At 41.2% G+C, this 18,842-nt stretch overlaps 1 long non-coding RNA gene and 1 other non-coding gene across 2 annotated transcripts in view; one reads left to right on the top strand and one right to left on the bottom strand.

Moving 5' to 3' along the window:
• LOC113903591 overlaps window positions 1-18,842 on the bottom strand; it is a 331,888-nt gene that overhangs the window by 383 nt on the left and 312,663 nt on the right. The window lies entirely within an intron of this gene.
• On the top strand, window positions 17,021-17,126 carry LOC113903774. Its single transcript, XR_003514311.1, has one exon. It is a non-coding gene; the product is annotated as a U6 spliceosomal RNA (small nuclear RNA).

The following is an 18,842-nucleotide window of genomic DNA, read 5'->3' as shown; positions in this document are numbered from 1 at the left end:
GAATCTGCCTGCAATGCAGGAGACCTGGGTTCGATCCATGGGTCAGGAAGATCCCCTGGAGAAGGGAATGGCAACCCACTCCAGTATTCTTGCCTGGAGAATTCCATGGACAGAGGAGTGTGGCGGGCTACGGTTCAGGGGGTCTCAAAGAGTTGGACATGACTGAGCGACTGACACACACACACACACACGAAGGATATATAGCATTCCATTAAAGGGCAGCCTTTGGAATCAGACCCATTTAGCTATTTTCCCCCCCACTTAAACAATTTTTTAAAAATTGAGGTATAGTTGATTTAAAGGCCCATTTACGTTTAACTCCTGCCTTAGCTACTTTACTTGCAGTACAAACTTGAACAAGCCAACTAAACCTTCCAAACCATCTTCACTCCTGAAATGAGTCTTTTTCTTTTTTTTTGATGAGTGTGATACTGTGATGCATAGTAAAAAATATACGTTTGGTTTTTGTACAGTTTCTGGCACAGAACTCCTAAAACACTCAGAATTTCCTGGGATGAGAGAACAAGCACAATGTTTTCTGTAACATGAATGAGGTGACTTTTGAATTGTACCTGAGGATGGGGGCTGGTTGCCAGGAGAAGCAACCACGTGACTGGAGAGTTGGAACTTTCAGTCCCAGTCCCTGACTTCTGGGGAGGGGCAGTGGGGCTGGAAGTCAAATCAGTTCCTAGTGGCCAATGATTTAATCAATCATGCTGAGTAATGAAGCCTCTTGTTGTTGTTTAGTTGCTAAGTCGTGTCCAACTCTTTTGTGACCTCATGGACTGTAGCCCACCAGGCTCCTCTGTCCATGGGATTCTTCAGGCAAGAATGCTGGAGCAGGTTGCCATTTCTTACTCCAGGGGATCTTCCCAACACAGAGATGGAACCCATGTCTGCTTGGCAGGTGGATTCTTTACCTCTGAGCCATCAGGAAAGCAGCTAATGAGTCTTCAATAAAAACCTCAAAGGATGGAGTTAAGAAAGCTTCCAGGTCGGTGGACACACTGGGGATTCAGGGAGAGTAGTCTACCCAGAGGCCTTGGGAGCTCTGTGCCCTTAGCCTGTACCCTGCCCTAAACATCTGTACCACAGGGTTCTTCCTGAGTCACATCCTCTTATAACAAACTGAACTCAGAGTAAAATATTTCTCTAAGTTCTGTAAGCTGCTCTAGCAAATCAAGAGGACCAAAGAGCAGTTGTAGGACCTTGAATCTATAGCCCAAGTCTGAAGCATAGGTGATAACTTGGGCTTGACATGGGCGTTTTAGTGAGCGGCAGTCTTGTAAGACTGAGCCCTTAACCCATTGGGTCTGACACTATCTATCTTCAAGGAGATAGTGTCAGAACTGAGTTGAATTACAGGACATTCGGTTGGTGTTCAGGAATTGCTTGGTGTGGGATGAAAACCCCACACATCAGAATTTGGTGTCAGAATTGTAGAGAGTATTAAAGAAGAAAATAAAATATAAGGACTTCCCTGGTGGTCCAGTGGCTAAGACTCCCTAATCCCAATGCAGGGAACCTGGGTTCAATCCTGGTCGGGGAACAAGATCCCAAATGATGAAACTAAAGACCCCGCATGCCTCAGTGAAGATCAAAGATCCTGAGTGCCATAGCTAAGACCTGGCACAACCAAATAAATAGATAAATATTTCTTAAAAAGAAAATATACGTAAAGCATGTAGTGTAGTTCCTGGTACATAGAAGATACTCAGCAGAAGATGATACATATTTGTTGCATGCCTGGGATATCCTGGTCCCCGGACAAGACAGCCAGGATCTCTGTTCTCATGGAGCTTATAGGCTGGTGGAGCTGGTGCAGTTAACTAACGGCTTAGGGAGAAGATCTTCCTCCTTTTGCAACTCCATGGACTGTAGCCTGCCAGGCTCCCCTGTTCATAGAATTTTCCAGGCAAGGATACTGGAGTGGTTGCCATTTCCTTCTCCTGGGGATCTTTCCTATCCAGGGATTGAACCAGCATCTCTTGTGTTTCTTGCATTGGCAGGCAGGTTTTTTACCACTTAGCGCCACCTGGGAAGCCCTACATCTTTCTTATTCAGCACAAAACAAAATAAAATGAAATATTGGCAATTATCTGGAAAGCTGACCAAAGAAGAGGGCCAACCTTCTCTCTTTGCACACTTTACAGCCAGACACATGTAAGTTAATGTTTGTTTCTCGCTTCCAGCTCTGCATTTAATCAGTCCCCAAAGGCCGGCCTGTTCTGTCTTTAAATCCAGTTTCTTCTCCAGCAGAGTTTTATGGTTTATAGCATCATCATTTTGGCCTGATTTACCAAAATACCCTCTAATCTGTTTTTACCTAAGTTCTCTTATTAAAAAATACATTTATTGAACACCTGCTCTATGCCAGGTGCTAAGAAAAAATAAATTTAAAAAAGAGGTGCTGTGGTAAAGGTCTACATAGGAAAAAATAGAGTTGGGGGTAGAAACACCTGGCTTTATGGATGTTAAGGTCGAAAGAAATATCTGGGTTGGAAGAAATAATTGGGAGTGGAGGAGACTACCTAGGAAGAGGATGTAGAGGGAAAAGGGATGAACATTAAGAATGAACTGGGGCAGGGAAAGGAAGGGATGAAAGTTTAAGGGTTGGCAGCCAAGGAGACTAAGGAGATGGGGGAGCAGCCAATAGTAGAAGAAACAGAAAGCAGGGGCTCAGGGGAACCAAGGGAAGAGATTGTTTCTAGACAGGGAGAGGGCTCAGAAGTGCCTGACACAACTGAGAAGTCAGGAGAAAACAGAAAAGTGTTGAGAACCTTTAGGTCACTGGTGACCATGGTGAGTATATAATTGTTCCTTAGTCTCCCTGGGGCATTGGCTCCAGGACCAGCCCTCCCTCCACTCCCAACCCCCAGGATACCAAAGTCCACAGATGCTCAAGTCTCTTATATAAAGTGGTACTGTGCTCCTATATAACCTGCTGCTGCTGCTGCTGCTAAGTCGCTTCAGTCATGTCCGACTCTGTGCGACCCCAGAGATGGCAGCCCACCAGGCTCCCCTGTCCCTGGGGTTCTCCAGGCAAGAACACTGGAGTGGGTTGCCATTTCCTTCTCCAATGCATGAAAGTGAAAAGTGAAAGTGAAGTTGCTCAGTCGTGTCCGACTCCTAGTGACCCCATGGACTGCAGCCTACCAGGCTCCTCCATCCATGGGATTTTCCAGGCAAGAGTACCGGTGTGGGGTGCCATTGCCTTCTCCGATATAACTTAGGCACACCGTATTATAGACTTTAAATCATCCTTAGATTATTTAGATTAGTTTATTAATCTATTTGATTAGACTATACAGTCCATGGCATTCTCCAGGCCAGAATACTTGAGTGGGTACCTATCCCTCCTCCAGCAGATCTTCCTGACCCAGGAATCGAACCGGGGTCTCCTACATTGCAGGTGGATTCTTTACCAACTGAGCTGTCAGGGAAGCCCTTAGATTATTTAGAATACCTAATGCAGTGTAAATACTATGGGAATAGTTCACAGGTGAGTGGCAAATCCAAGTCTTACTTTTTGGAACTTTCTGGGTTTCTTTCAAATATAAAGATATTTATTTGGCCGTGTTGGGTCTTAGTTGTGGCATGTGAGCTCTTCCTTGCATTATGTGGGATCTTTCCTTGCAGTGCATGGACTTAGTTTCTCCACCACATGTGGGATCTTTGTTCCCCAGCTAGGGATTGAACCTGTGTCTCTTGCATTGCAAGGTGGATTTTTAACCAGTGGACCACCAGGGAAGTCCCTCAAATATTTTTGATCCGTGGTTGGTTGAATCTTGTGGATATAGAGAGCCAAATTCTAGTTTCAAGGGAGTGATGGGAACAAAACCCAGATCCTAATGAATGGGGGATGAAGAAGGGGAGAAAGCTAGTGTGGGCAACTCTTCCTTTGGAAGAAGGGAGAGAGTTGAGAATTAAATACCTCAATACCATGTGCTAAGCGATAACCAGTGGTTCATAGAAAAGGCAGGATGCATATCAGTTGCCCTGTGGGCTCTGGAGTTAGACTGGTCAGCTACGTAAGCTGACTCTGCCACCTGCTCTCTGTGTGACACTGGGCAAATTCAATGCCTCAATTCCTCCGTCAGTCAAACGGCGAGAGTACGATGTCTTGCTCACTGACTTGTTGTAAAGATTAAAGTGCCTGGTGTACCGTAAGGGCTCAATATGTACCAGCTTTTATTAATCTATTCCAGGTACTAAGGAAGCAAAGGTAAGACTTATTCTGTTAGGTGAGCAGAGTCAGAGAAAAATCTGTAGAAGAGTTTTTGAAGCTGCATCATAAAGGGTAAGCTTTTTTTTCAGGTAGGGAAAAAATAAAAAGGTATATATGAGAATTGAAGACAAATTGAAGACAAACTAGATAAACAAAGGCAATGGGAAATCACAGGGTGAGTTTGGTCAACAACTGCACCAGGAATTTAAAAAGATCCATTTGTAAGATTAATTTTCTTCTAGTTTTATTGATATGTAATTGACAGGCAGCACTGTATAAGTTTAGGGTGGATAGCATAACGATTTGACTTACCTATATTGTGAAACGATGACCACAGTTTAGTGAATGTCCATCATCTTGTAAAGATACAAAATAAAAGGAAGAGAAGAAAATCTATTTTGAAGATTTAAACTTATTTTTTCTCTTAAAAACCTTTATATTTGAGATAATTGTAGACTCACATGCAATCATAAGAAAGAATACAGTGAGATCTCTTATACTCATCACCCCACTTCTTCCCTCAAGGGTAACATCTTGTAAGACTACAGTGTCACAACCAGAGAATTCACATTGGCACAGTGCACCCACCGTATTCAGATTTCACTAGTTTTGCACGCACTTGTATGTGTGCATTCATTTCATGCCGTTTTATCACATGTATATATTCATGTAACACCCACCACAGTCAAGATACAGATGTGTTCTGTCACTTGCAAATCTGTCCCCTATGGCAGGGGTCCCCAGCCTCTGGGATCTAACACCTGATGGTCTGAGGTGGAGCTGATGTAACAATAATAGAGATAAAGTGCACAACAAACGTGATGTGCTTGCACCATCCCGAAACCACCCGCTCACCCCCATCCGTGAAAAAACTGTCTTCCACAAAACTGGTCCCTGGTTCCAAAAAGCGAGGGACCGAAGCCCTATGCTACCTTTACTCAGATTACTTTTGTGTTTGCTGCTTAGCAGAGAAAAAGGAGGATGATAGAAGAAAATATTTGTTTCTCTTTCCCTTGGGTAAAAGAATAGTTTACCTTGGGAAAAATCCTAAAACAATCAGGCATCTGCCTTCTTCCCTTTCCGAGGCCTTGAAATACCTTGTGTATTTGTATTTCCCCCAGAAAATTCTCCTCTGCTAAGTGATAGAACTGTTGTTGATTAAACTAATTCATATTTACATAGGAACGGCTCAAAAATCATTAACTTAGCTAGAAGAAACTGTAGTTTTTAAGAAGAGGATTCTTGCTAGCCCCAAACCATTTCTCCTGGTTTTTTTTTTTTTTTTGGTAGTCTAACAAGGTAACATGAAACAATTCAGATAGTGTGGGGCAAAATAATCTGGGAACAAAGATTACTAAAAAGGTCAGCTTTGTCTTGAAATTTGACCTTATGATACAATCTCCTAAGTAGGGTTTTTTTCAACTGACTGTTTTTTTAAAAAAGATTTTCTTGATGGGGACCATTTTCAAAGTGTTTATTGAATTCGTTCTAATATTAGTTCTGATTTAGGGTTTGGTTTTTTGGCCATGAGGCACATGGGCTCTTTGCTCCCCAACCAGGAATCGAACCCACATCCCATGCATTAAAAGTTGAACTCTTAACCACTGGACCACCAGGGAAGTACCCTCAACTGATTTTTATAACTTCTTTTTTGTCTACTTCTGTATCTTCAGGTTTCTAGAAACTCCGTATGATTTTCCACAGTGTTTCCTGCCATGGTCACATGGAAGAGATGGACAAATGAAGAGAGGAATGTGTAGCAGTAGGTGTAAACAATTAGGTGTTTCTAAAGGGCTTCCCTGGTGTCTCAGCGGTATAGAAACTTCCTGCCAATGCAAGAGACTTGGGTTCAGTCCCTGGTCCTAGAAGACCCCCTGGAGAAGGAAAGAGTTGCAAAAGAGTCTGACGTGACTTAGTGACTAAGGAACAACAACAACAATAGTCATGAATACCTGTAAAGGTTGTTGTTGTTTAGTCACTAAGTTGTGTCCAAATCTTTTGCAACCCCATGGACTGTAGCCCGCCAGGCTCCTCTATCCGTGGGATTTCCCAGGCAAGACTACTGGAATGGGTTGCCATTTCCTTCTCCAGGAGGCTTTGCTGACCAAGGGATCGAACTCCCAGTGACCACACACTATTTTTAACTCCCCCTTGCTTAAAATATCAATTCTATGCTTCATCACTGGTACTTCTTGAAAAATATTGTATATATATCACAACTACAGACAAAAAGCTGTTATCTTTAATGAGGGAAAACTAAGCAGTAAAGTTATTATTTGTGTTTCAGTTTAGCTTTCTATTTCAAAAGCAAATTGCTTGGTTCATGAGTGCCCATCAGTCTTGCTGATGGCCCTGGGATATCTGGACTGTGTGGTGCTGGTCTTCTGGAGAATTGCTTTAAATGAATTGTGCTATTCGCCCGTGTTGGCAGACCGGTGAGAGAGAGTCCTGCAAAATGCACCATCACATTTACTATAAGGATGCTATTGAAAATAGGCTTCATTTCATTACATGGAGTTCTGTTTATGAGGATCTTTAAGAGCCTGTCTTGATCATCTGACTATTAAGAACACTTGTGCTTCTCTTGATCGATTGGTTTGGTTTGATAATATAGGCCCCGTCATTGGGTTTGGTCTCTGCAAAGAATGCTAGAAGGTGTAGAATAAAACTGTGGTTCAAGCTAAATGAATCCTGTCCACTTCATGTATTGGCCTAATTTTTGGCTCCATTGACATTCCTGTTCTCTATTCACTGTTCTCTTTCTCACATGCTCTAAATTTATGTTCTTTTAATACATGGGATGTATCTTTCAAAGTTACCCAGAAAAAAACATTTTTGAGGTAGAATAGCAGTTTAAGAGTGTGAGAGCCGAAGTCAAAATGTCTCATTTTGAATCCTTGTTTCAACATTTATTGACTGTATAACCTCGGGCAAGTTGTTCAATGACACAAAACCTCCATTTCCTCATCTGTGAAATGGGGAGAAGAGTGTTTACTTTGTACAATTTTGCCAATTAAAGGAAAGAAATCATGAAAAATCTCGACCACAATGCCTGGCACATAGGGGGCATTCAACAAATTCACATCATTCCCAACATTATATGAAACATCTGGGTACTTCCCTGGTGGTCCAGTGGCTAAGACTTCATGCTCCCAATGCCGGGGGCCTGGGTTTGATCTCTCGTCAGGGAACTAGAGCTCACATGCCAGAACTGAATTCAAATGCTGCAACTGGAAGATCCTTCAGGCTGCCACGAAGACCCGGTGCAGCCAAATGGGGAAAAATAACCATCTGATTGTGACTCTAAGGAAATTAAAATGGTTCTGTCTCCTCTATGTTTATTTGAGATTCACTTGCCTTGATATTCATAACAAGAAGCCAATTTCAGGAAATAGATTTTCAAGTGTTAACAGCTCAACTCAAGACAAAAGACTGTACTCGATAATTAACATCAGCCTTAGATGGCTATGCAGAAATATAGTGCATTTTCTATCTGTCTCTTACTACTGATAGGAGCTAGTGTTCTGTCTTTAAGCCGATGTAGCTATATACACAATTGTTCTAGAAATGTTAGTGAGCTACAGACGATTATCCTGTCTTGCAATTTAAATGAAATATGGCACAGATCATTTGAGAAAGGCAGTTTCCAGACACCGAGAAATAGTTTGTAGTAACATGAAAAACCAGAAACAAAGCTAGATCTAATTCTGCAAAGAGCACAGCCACGCGCTGACTGCACCATTTCATTTTTAAGGACACAGATTTAATTTCATGTGACAATCTGGCATCTAAGTTTTCCTCTGGTCTTCTTCTTTCCAAATAGCCTTGTAAATATGAAAACGCAATCGAATAGGAAAAGATTAAATTTGTGAGACTCTACTTGCAGGGCGCTGTGGTTATTATGAAGGCAGTAAACGAGCAAAATAGATTAAGGAAAATGCCAACGACAGTTGTATGGTCTAAATACATCTAACCCATAACTAATGAGAATTCTATGTGCACAATAAAATGTCACTCTGTATATTCAGCTTATTGTTTTCTAGACCATTTCCATCTATCATATTTATCAAAGAAATGTAATCATTGTTCAGGGCATCATAGTAATTTATGCAATATTTTCCTCTCTTTACCAAGGTAAGAAGAGGAGTGTGCCTTAGAGGATTTTGCTTTGTTTTTTGCAACACTGTCTAATGAATCTTTTGCAACAGTCCTTCATTTAATATGGTTAAAGTTAGCACATTTATTTTAAGGGAATATGGCTTTAAAAATAATTCTCAGTAACTTATACCCACATAATTAAAAATTCCCTGATTGTTTATAAGAAAATAATAACATATTACAAGTTACTGTGCAAAAATTGTAATAGGAAGGTTTATCTCATTCACAGTCCTATTGAATTCATTTATTGCATTACATAACTCATTTTAGGCCTCATAGCACTTTTTAAAAACAGAACATGTACATTTATTTTAATCATATATGATCATTGATTCTTCTTTTAAATGTCATTTGATGATACAGAATTTATAAGTTAGAGATTGGAGGTCCAATGACATTTTTCCTTCACTTTTTTCAGTCTTCTTGTTCAATAATTTAAAAAAAAAAAGTTGCTCAGGGAGCCTTTGACTATCTGTTCCAAATTTCCATCCTAGCATCAGCCTACATAGATGGACTGGTCTCTGTGACATGTGGAAGTCAGGGCTGTTAATGTCCCCATCATGGCCAGCTCAGGGGTCACTTAATCACCTGGGGCAGGTTTGCTACCCACTTTCCCTGTATTTCTCTTCTGTTCCTAGAAGGAGAGTAATTCTCATTCTACCAGGATGGGGCCCATCAAACTTAGAAAACCATGGTCAAGGATGATACACGGGGCAGTCACTGATGTATGTGTAAAGTGTCTTTCATCCGTTTATTTCCATAAGGAGTCAGAATTCCCACTGTGACTTTTGGATGGTAAGGCCACAGCACAGGAAGAATGAATAAATTTTTTATTGTTAGCAGAGGAGTTGAAAACAGAAATGAAATTTCCCCAATCTTGATCATCTGTTTTAAATGTTAAGTATTTTGACTTTCCTGGACTTAGCAAGACTGATTTTTTTCTTTGAATTTTGTCTAAATTGCACTGAGATGTACCTACGGGAAAGAAACAGATTTCTATGGGGTATCCATTATTGCCTAATATTTTGGAAAAAAGTGAAAGTGGTTGCTCAGTCCTGTGACCGAGCAACTGTGACTCTTTGTGACCTCATGGACTGTAGCCCACCAGGCTCCTCTGTCCATGGAATTCTCTAGGCAAGAATACTGGAGTGGGTAGCCATTCTCTTTCCAACCCAAGGAACAAATCCAGGTCTACTGTATTGCAGGCAAATTCTTTACTGTCTGAGCCACCAGGGAAGTCCATTGCCTAATACTTTCAGTTCGGTTCCATTCAGTCGCTCAGTCATGTCCATGGAATGCAGCATGCCAGGCCTCCCTGTCCATCTCCAACTCCTGGAGCTTGCTCAAACTCAAAATTGAGTCAGTGATGCCATCCAACCATCTCATCCTCTGTCATCCCCTTCTTCTTCGGCCTTCAATCTTTCCCTGCATCAGGGTCTTTTCCAATGAGTCAGTTCTTCACATCAGGTGGCCAAAGTATTGGAGCTTCAGCTTCAGCATCAGTCCCTCCAACGAATATTCAGGACTGATTTCCTTTTGGATTGACTGGTTTGATCTCCCAATACTTTACATATGCTGATTCAATTTAGTCCTTGTAACAATCTTTTGGGGCAAACATTTTTGTCCCCATGGTAAAGATTAAAAACAAAAACAGGGGACTTTCCTGGTGGTCCAGTGGCTAAGTTGAACCAGTCCAGTGGCTAAACTGGACTCCACGCTCCCAATGTAGAGGGCCCAGGTTTGATCCCTGGTCGGGGAACTAGATCCCACATGCTACAACTAAGAGTTTGCATGCCAAAATTTAATATTTAGCATGCCGAAAGGAAGATCGAAGATCTCACATGCCACAACCAAGACCCAGCACAGCCAAATAAATAAATAAAAACAGATTCAAAGAGATCTAGGATGAATTTCAGCCTTCTGGGTTAAATTTGTGATCTCCAGCCCAAAGTAGTGAGGAAACCATTGTTAAGTGTTGTGGAATATTTTCAAATTTCACTATAAATTTTTTATACTTACTGGTGGTTTTTATGGTCAAAAAATAAAAAAGAGCACCGTGTAATGAAAATAAGTGAGAAGGATTTTCTTGCCCTGGAGCATTCAGCCTGCTCATTTTTCTGGAGCATCAACTAGTCAAAGATTTGGAGGCAAATACAGCTTGTCTGTCTTGTCTTTTATCGAGGTAAGTTTGATTTATTACATTATGTAAGTTTCATGTGTCCGACATTATTTTTCCACTTCTGTATACACTGCAGCATGCTCACCACCCAAAGTTTTCCTTTCTACCTGTCACCGTACAGTTAATCCTTTTTACCTATTTCTCACTCCCTCTTTTCCCCTTTCCTTCTGGTCACCATTACTCCTCTGTCCTCTGTATCTATGTTTGTTTGGGTTTTTTCACTTATGTACTAGTTTTTTATATTCCCCATGTGAGCGAAATCACATGGTATTTGTCTTCCTTTGTCTGACTTATTTCACTTAGCATATTACCTTTAAGGTCTATCCATGTTGTTGCAAATGGCAACATTTCATCTGCAATATACTGTTTTCATATTAAAATAATTGCATATGTTACAGAGTTAATTGCAAAATTCATTAATGTTGGTATTTCAAAATAAAACAAAAAACTTCGAAGAAATTTATGAGAGCTGTAAGGATGTTCCAAACTTCCCAGGGGCAAGGGTTTGACTCTCCTCTGTTGTGGGAGCACTTGATGAAAAGTTGGGAGAAAACCTGAAATGCTGTCTTTAATTATTGCAATTGTTCTCTGGGTTTTGCCAAGTCACTTTGTGGTAGGCTTTCAAAATGGATGAAAATTTACTTCTTAGAACAAGTCAACTCTGGAAAATGAATTACTCTCCCTGGGAGGATGGCAGATCCAATATATGAAAAAAAAAACAAACTTTGATATTTAGGGGAAAAAAGGAAACTTCTTTTAGCAATGGCTTGATGTAATCAAGTTTCTACAGATCAAAGCCAATTAGCAGGGTGGTGGATGTTAGCAATGAGAATAAGAAATGTCTTGGCTCTTCATGCTTACCAGCAGGAACACCAGACCCCTGAAACTCCCCAGGCCTTTTGCTCTGGTGCCCATGAGAGCTCACAACATATTTTGGTGGTCACTTAAAATGTCCTGGAAGGAGGACAGACGAGGAGCTCCTCAGCACCCTGGTGTTTTTTTTTTTTTTTTAATCTCACCCTCTCCTCCCCTCTCCCCATGTCCATAAGTTTATTCTCTATGTCTGTTTCTCCATTGCTGCCCTGTAAATAAATTCTTCAATACCATTTTTCTAGATTCCATATATATGTGTTAGAAAATGATATTTATCTTTCTCTTTCTGACTCACTTCACTCTGTATAATAGTGCTAGTTTCATCCATCTCATTAGAACTGACTCAAATGTGTTCCTTTTTATGGCTGAGTAATATTCCATTGTGTATATATACCACAACTTCTTTATCCATTCATCTGTTGATGGACATCTTGGTTGCTTCCATGTTCTAGCTATTGTAAATAGTGCTGCAATGAACAATGGGATACATGTGTCTCTTTCAATTTTGGATTCCTCAGGGAATATGCCTAGGAGTGGGATTGCTGGGTCATATAGTGGTTTTATTTCTAGTTTTTTAAGGGATCTCCATACCGTCTTCCATAGTGGCTCTATCAATTTACATTCCCACCAACAGTGCAAGAGTGTTCCCTTGCAGCATACCAGCAGAAACACCAGAACCCTGAAACTTCCCAGGTCTTTTGCTCTGGTGCCCACGAGAGCTCACAACATATTTTGGTGGTCACTTAAAATGTCCTGGAAGGAGGACAGATGAAGCACTCCTCAGCCCCCTTGTGTTCTTAATCTACCTCTCTTCATCATTGGGCTGATCCTGGAGTTTGCCTTTGTACCTTTCCAGTCTCCCGACCTTGACTTTGATGTGAATTCTCAATGGGAGACAGTGTCCTCCAGGCTCACACACCCATAGTTCCCAGCTCTGTCTATAGCTTTGCTCTCAAGGCACGTCTCTGCAATTGCTCGTTGAACTGCTATCTTCTCTGCCAGATGGTAGGCTCTATGAAGGCAGGGTCTGTTGCTGCCTTTCTCTCCCCAACAAAAGAGGTGCTTAAAAATATCTGATGACCAAATAAAGGAATGGCTGCCACCCTTGCTTTCTCAGAAGTCAGGAGGTCTACCTTCCCACCAGAGTTACAGTTCTTCACAATCTCCTAGAAAAAACATTACCACCTTCCCACATCAAGGAACCTTGGTCAAGTTCCTGTGCATCTAGGTTGGAGGATGTTGGAGAAACACCAAACTGTTTCATCGGCACAAAATTAACCAGTGCTGTAAGTCAGAGTCCAGACACTTGGGCCCTTAGCTTTGAGCAGAAGGGAGTTCATCTATGTCCAACAATATAAAATTAGACTTGGCTGCTGTCCACACTCTTTATTTAATGGTGTTATTCCAAGGGCTGACCCATCAGTCTCTGCATGTGGCAATAAAAATCATGGTTCTGAAGCCAGATTGCTGAGGTTGAAAATCAGCTTCATCAGGGGACTTCTCTGGTGGTCTAATCATTAAGACCCCGCCTTGGATTGCAAAGGATGTGCTTCCAATCCCTCATCAGGGAACTAAGATCCCACATGCTTCAGAGGAACTAAGCCCATAAGCCACAACTAGAGAGTCTGTGCACCACAACGAAAGATCCTGCATGATGCAAGGAAGATCCCACGTGCCACAACTAAGACCCAACACAGCCAGATAAGTAGACAAATATACATTTTAAAAAAGAAGGAAAGAAAATCAGCTCCATCTCTTCTGCAGGTGTGACTTTGGGCAAATTACTTCCCTTGATTAACCTTAGTTTCCTTATCTGTGAAGTGGGGCTAAGACTGGCCTATCTCACAGGGTCCTCATAAGGATTTAAGCAGATAAACCTTGAAAAGTATGAAACAAAGTGCCTAGTACATAGCATGTACTATAAATCTGAAGATAGTAATTCTAGTACTCCAATTTTACGGTAACTAGCAGGGGGACCTCATGTGTTGGAACTCCCTGAAAGTGTGGCTGGTCTAGGTGAGACCCCTACATTATTTGCACACACATATACATACACATATACACACGCATGTGACATAACAGTATACAATTGAGGAGCTAGAGTGCTTATTCTGGAAAACGGCTTAGCTAAACTAAGGGAAGCAAAGACATGCTTGTACTATGAGTCTATGACCTAACCAGGAAAATAAAAAGCAGAAATATTAACCTATTCCAAGAAAAAGCAATCTCCTTGGCTGCTGGCCCATGGAACTGCAGCAACCTCTGCCACCGTGGACATTACTCTCTGCTCTGGTGTTCCTTCTCAGCTGCTGTATAACACTGGACCTGGGAACACAGTTTTAACTGAATCGAATACATATCAGGGGCCCCAAGAAGTGAAAATGCAGTTAGTATCTTCCAGGGTGACATGGGCTTCTGGGTACTCATCTCTGGAGGCCAAAATACCCAAAGCTCAATGAAGAAAGATCTGTTCCATCTGGACAGGGGCTTAAAGAATTCCTCTGGGAGCATCTGGGCTATTTTTAGTGGGCACAGCAGCCTGGCCAACACCATAGGGAGACCAGGAAGTGGCCCTTCATCCACTGCCCAGCCTCCCGGTGAGACAGGTCTCCTGTTTGCAAGTTCTTGAATATCAATGAGCCCAAACCACACGCGAAGGAGTCAGAACATATTGCAACAGCCAAAGTGCAAGTTGGCTCTTAAAACTTGGCCAAAGGAGCATATGATTCAAATGCTGGGGCTGAGGCTGGCGCTGCGCCTGAACCCAAAGGAGGAATGGAAGAAACCTTGGCTCCAACCCTTTGAGGATCAAGAGGAAAGGCTGGAGCAGGAGTGCAGAAGCTTCCATTACTGCCCTTGTCAACTCTGCCGACCAGGCATCTGGAAGTCAAAGTGGAGTGTGTGCTTCATCAAACAGAATCCACGAGAAAAGAGCCCAAAGCCCTCAGAAATATGCAGGCTGACTTGGCATTAATAAGAACATTATGAGGACTTCCCTGGTGGTCTAGTGGTTAAGGATCCACCCTCCAATGCAGGGGATCCGGGTTTGATCCCTGGTTGGGGAACTAAGATCCCACATGCCTCAGGGCAGCTAAACCTGTGAGCCACAACTCCTGAGCCCCTGCATCACTACCAGAGAGAAGCCTGCATGACGGAATGCAGAGCCCACAAGCCGCAACTAAAGCTCGATGCAGCCAAAGAAATAAGTTTGAAAAAGCCCATTATATACATTAATATTTTTTTAAAAAAAGAACATCATGAACATTGAACAGCAATAATATTCTTTCATTCAATACATAATTTCTGGGCAATCACTGTAGGTCAGGCTCTGTGCTAGGCACTGGGAATAAGAAGGAAGAGGAAACAGTTCCTGATCTCAAGGGGTATATAGTGGCAGAGGGGTGTGTGAGTGTGTGTGTGTGTGTGTGTGTGTGTGTGTGTGTGTGTGTATGGTAGGGAGGCAGTGACAGAACAAGAACAAATCCCAATTTCAGTGTGGCATGTCATTTCACATCTCAAGAGTTTGTCCCTTTACATTGCCAGGGAGTGGTCTATAATTTGTTCTAGTCAGCTGTTGACAGCAAGTAGTGTGTTTTTAGTTTTCAGACTATTATGGAGAAAGCAGTTATGAACATTGCTGTCTTTATGTGGATGTCCATCTTCATTTCTCTTGGGTGAATACGTAGAAGCAGATTCTAGGTCATATGGTAAATCTATATTTAACTTCATGAGAAATTGACAAAGAGTTCTCCAAAGTGGCTGTACCACTTTGCATTTCTATCAGCTGTGTATGAGGGCCTTAGTTGCTTCATATCCTTGTCCACATTCGATATTGCCCATCTAAAAAAACTGTGGTTATTATGAGGATGGAGAGTGATAACCTTTTGTGGTTTTATTTGCATTTCCAATATGATCGATGATGGGTGTTTTCCCCCTTGTGTTTATCTGCCACCAGTATATCTTTGGTGAAGTGTCTATTCAAATCTTTTGCCCATTTATAAAATCAGGTTGTCTTTGTCCTATTACTATTTTGTGAATTCTTTACAAATTCTGATCCACTTAATTCTAATTGCTTTTTGGTAGATTCCTTAGAGTTTTCTACAATGTATGTAACCATATAGCCAGTGGATGATATTTACATAGTGCTTCTGTGGCATGGATTTATCTTTTTACTCTCTTTTGTAAAATTTTTAGATAATTTAAAAATTGCCCTTTGTTTTTAACCTGCTCATATCTTTATATTACAGTCAGTTTCTTCTAGACAGGATATAGTCGGGTCTCTATTTTTCTTATCCAATCTGACAATCTCTGTCTTTTAATGGAGTGCTTTTTAAAAAAAATTGCATTATACTTGATATATAACATATTAGTTTTAGGTGTACAACATAATGATTTGATCTATGTAATAATGGCTTGTTTAGACGATTTATATTCACTGTTATTATTGATGTGATTAGGTTTAAATTTACTACTTGGTCATTTGTTTTCCGTTGGTCCTAATCTATTCTTTGTCCTTGTTTCCCTTTGTTTCTTTATTCATCTGTAGTAGTTGAGTCTTTTCATGATTCTTTCTTATTTCCACTACTGGTTTACTTAGGGCTTCCCGTGTGCTGCTGCTGGTAAAGAAGCCACTTGCCAATGAGGGAAACATAAGAGACGCAGATTCAATCTCATAAGAGACGCAGATTCAATCCCTGGGTCGGGAAAATCCCCTGGAGAAGGACATGGCAACACACTCCAGTATTTTTGCCTGGAGAATCCAGGGAGCCTGGTGGACTATACAGTCCATAGGGTTGTAAAGAGTCAGACACGACTGAAGCAACTTGGCACACTGGCTTACTAGCTCTGTGTGTGCTCAGTCAGTCATTCGTGTCTGACTCTTTGCGACCCTGTGGACCATAGCCCGCTGGGTTTCTCTGTCCATGGGATTTTCCAGGCAAGAATACTGGAGTGGGTTGCCATTTCCTACTCTAGGGGATCTTCCTGACGCAGGGACTGAACCAGCATCTCCTGCGTCTCCTGCATTGGCAGAAAGAGTCTTTTATAACGTTGCCACTTGGGAAGCGCGGCTTACTAGCTGTATCTCCTTTAAACACTTTGTTAGTGGTTGCTCTAGGGTCATTTAAGTAATCACACTAGTCACAGTCTACCTTTAAATAATATTTCATCATTTCATGTGACTTGTAAGAACCTCACAACAGGACACCTCTGCCTTCTTCCTTTGGCCCTCTGCATTTGTTGTCACACATTTTGCTTCTGCACATTATAAACTCTTCACTTTATTATGTCTGCTTTACTCAGATATCTTTGAAAGAGATTAAGCAGGTGAAAGAACACTTTTGCATTTACCCACATGTTTACCATTTCTGGCATTATTCATTCCATTTTGTGGATTAAGATTTCCAGCTGTTATCATTTTCCTTCCTGAAGAGTTCTTTTCACATTTCTGCATTTCTGCTGGTCACAAATTTTTTGTTTTACCAGGCATGTCTGTCTTTCACCTTCTTTTTTCCTTTTTTCTTCCTTAGTATGGTATGATTACATTTATAACGTTGGAACATGCACATTTAAAATTGCATAGAGTGCTTGCTTCAGCTGCACATGGACTAAAATTGGAACCACACAGAGAAGATTGGCATGGTCGCTGCACAAGGATGACACAGAAATCCAGAAGCACGCAACTTTTTTGTACATAATGCACTGAACTATATACTTCAAAGTGGTTAACACAGTAAATTTTATGTTATGCATATTTTATCACAATAAAAAATGCATAGAACTGGATCTAGAAATATACATACAAAACTGTTAATATTGACCTACTCCTGGGAAGAGGAGTTTGAGATGATAGAGTTTAAATGACAGATACTTGGAATATTGACTAAAGCAGGCTCATTAACTTCAAATTTTGAGAAATCAGAAGAGACCTCAAGAATCTCAAGATTTTAAAAAAGAAGAAAACATAGTATAGTTCCCAAGTTGTTATTTTCATTTTGAAAAGAGGGCCCTGGTCATTGCAAAGAGGTGATCCTAGAAATAAGAACTGCAGCTGCTTGAGTCAGCGCTTCCTTTGTGAGTTGGATAAAAGCCAGAACTTGCAATGCTCTAAAACACACCTGGACCAGAACACAATGCCCTTGCAATGCTTGAGAACACAACTAGATAAAACTGCAGCCTCTTGAAAACCAAAGCGTGCTTTATGCAGCTCCTGTGTAGGGTATCACCCACAGGGCACACTGGGAATACAACAGGCTTCAAGTTATACCCCAGGAAAACCCGATATCAGTGGACAGAATGCTTAGTTAATATTAAAGTTAACTTGAGCTAAATTTTTAAAGTAATCAAAAGTTGCCTTAAAAAAAAACCAAAAACTCTTTCAATCTTTTTCCAAAGATTTTCTCTCTGCTTCTGATAATCCTTATCTTTCTTGTCCCACCCCAAGTGCCTAGGCATACATCATTTTGTTGGGCTTGAATTTAGCCCCACGCTCACAAAATTTTCACTTAAAATGATTAAACGTATACCCTGTGTTTCAGGGAAGTGAGGGAGTATCAGGGCAGTAAAGGGGGTTTCCTGGGATGCAGGAGGACTCTGGTTCAGTCAGAATCACTGCTGTGTTTCACAACACAGGTCAACACATTTTGAACTGACAATGACATTTCATCTAACTTCTTAGGTAATTTGGCTCCCTGACCTGTGCTGTCCTTGAACTAAACAGCAAGAGGGGATGGCTGAGTGCTGAGATTCATGCCGTGTGTGTGTTTGAGGCTGGGAGATCTGCTCCCAGCTAATGACACCAGAGGTGTGAACCTGGCAGAGAGTGTGATCCACTTGCAGATGCTCCCAGAACAGCCAAAGTGGTATCCATTGTTTGCTGCTGCTGCTGCTAAGTCGCTTCAGTTGTGTCAGACTCTGTGCGACCCCATAGACTGCAGCCCACCAGGTTCCCCCATCCCTGGGATTTTCCAGGCAAGAACACTATATTTTTAAAGCTTAACACAAATGCACAGCTTTGACTCTGTAAAATGACAGAGTACTATTTCATTTTGATGGGACCTTATTAGCATACTCTATACACTCTCAGAATCACAGTTGAGAAACTAGAGATGTCCAGAAAGGAATCTATAAAATTATTACCATCTTATAAAACAAGGGCTACAGGAAATAGGAAGGTTCCTGGAATCATTCAACCAACAGAGAGAAATCTGAAAACTTCTTCAGGATGGAGATCAGGGTGTGTTCCTTTTTGGATCACTCCAAGTGTCTTATTTTGCATGTAATTCAATTATAAGAACAGTAATCTCTAAGGAGAATACACAGATATTAGGTGTTGGATTCTGTCTTTGTCCATGCAGGATGCCAAAACAAAAATACCACATATTAGGTGACTTATAAACAACAGAA

Source organism: Bos indicus x Bos taurus, chromosome 13 (assembly GCF_003369695.1).
Source record: "Bos indicus x Bos taurus breed Angus x Brahman F1 hybrid chromosome 13, Bos_hybrid_MaternalHap_v2.0, whole genome shotgun sequence".
Taxonomy (NCBI): Eukaryota; Metazoa; Chordata; class Mammalia; order Artiodactyla; family Bovidae; genus Bos; species Bos indicus x Bos taurus.
Note: the sequence above shows the minus strand (reverse complement) of the source record. Positions and strands in the feature narration are given on the sequence as shown.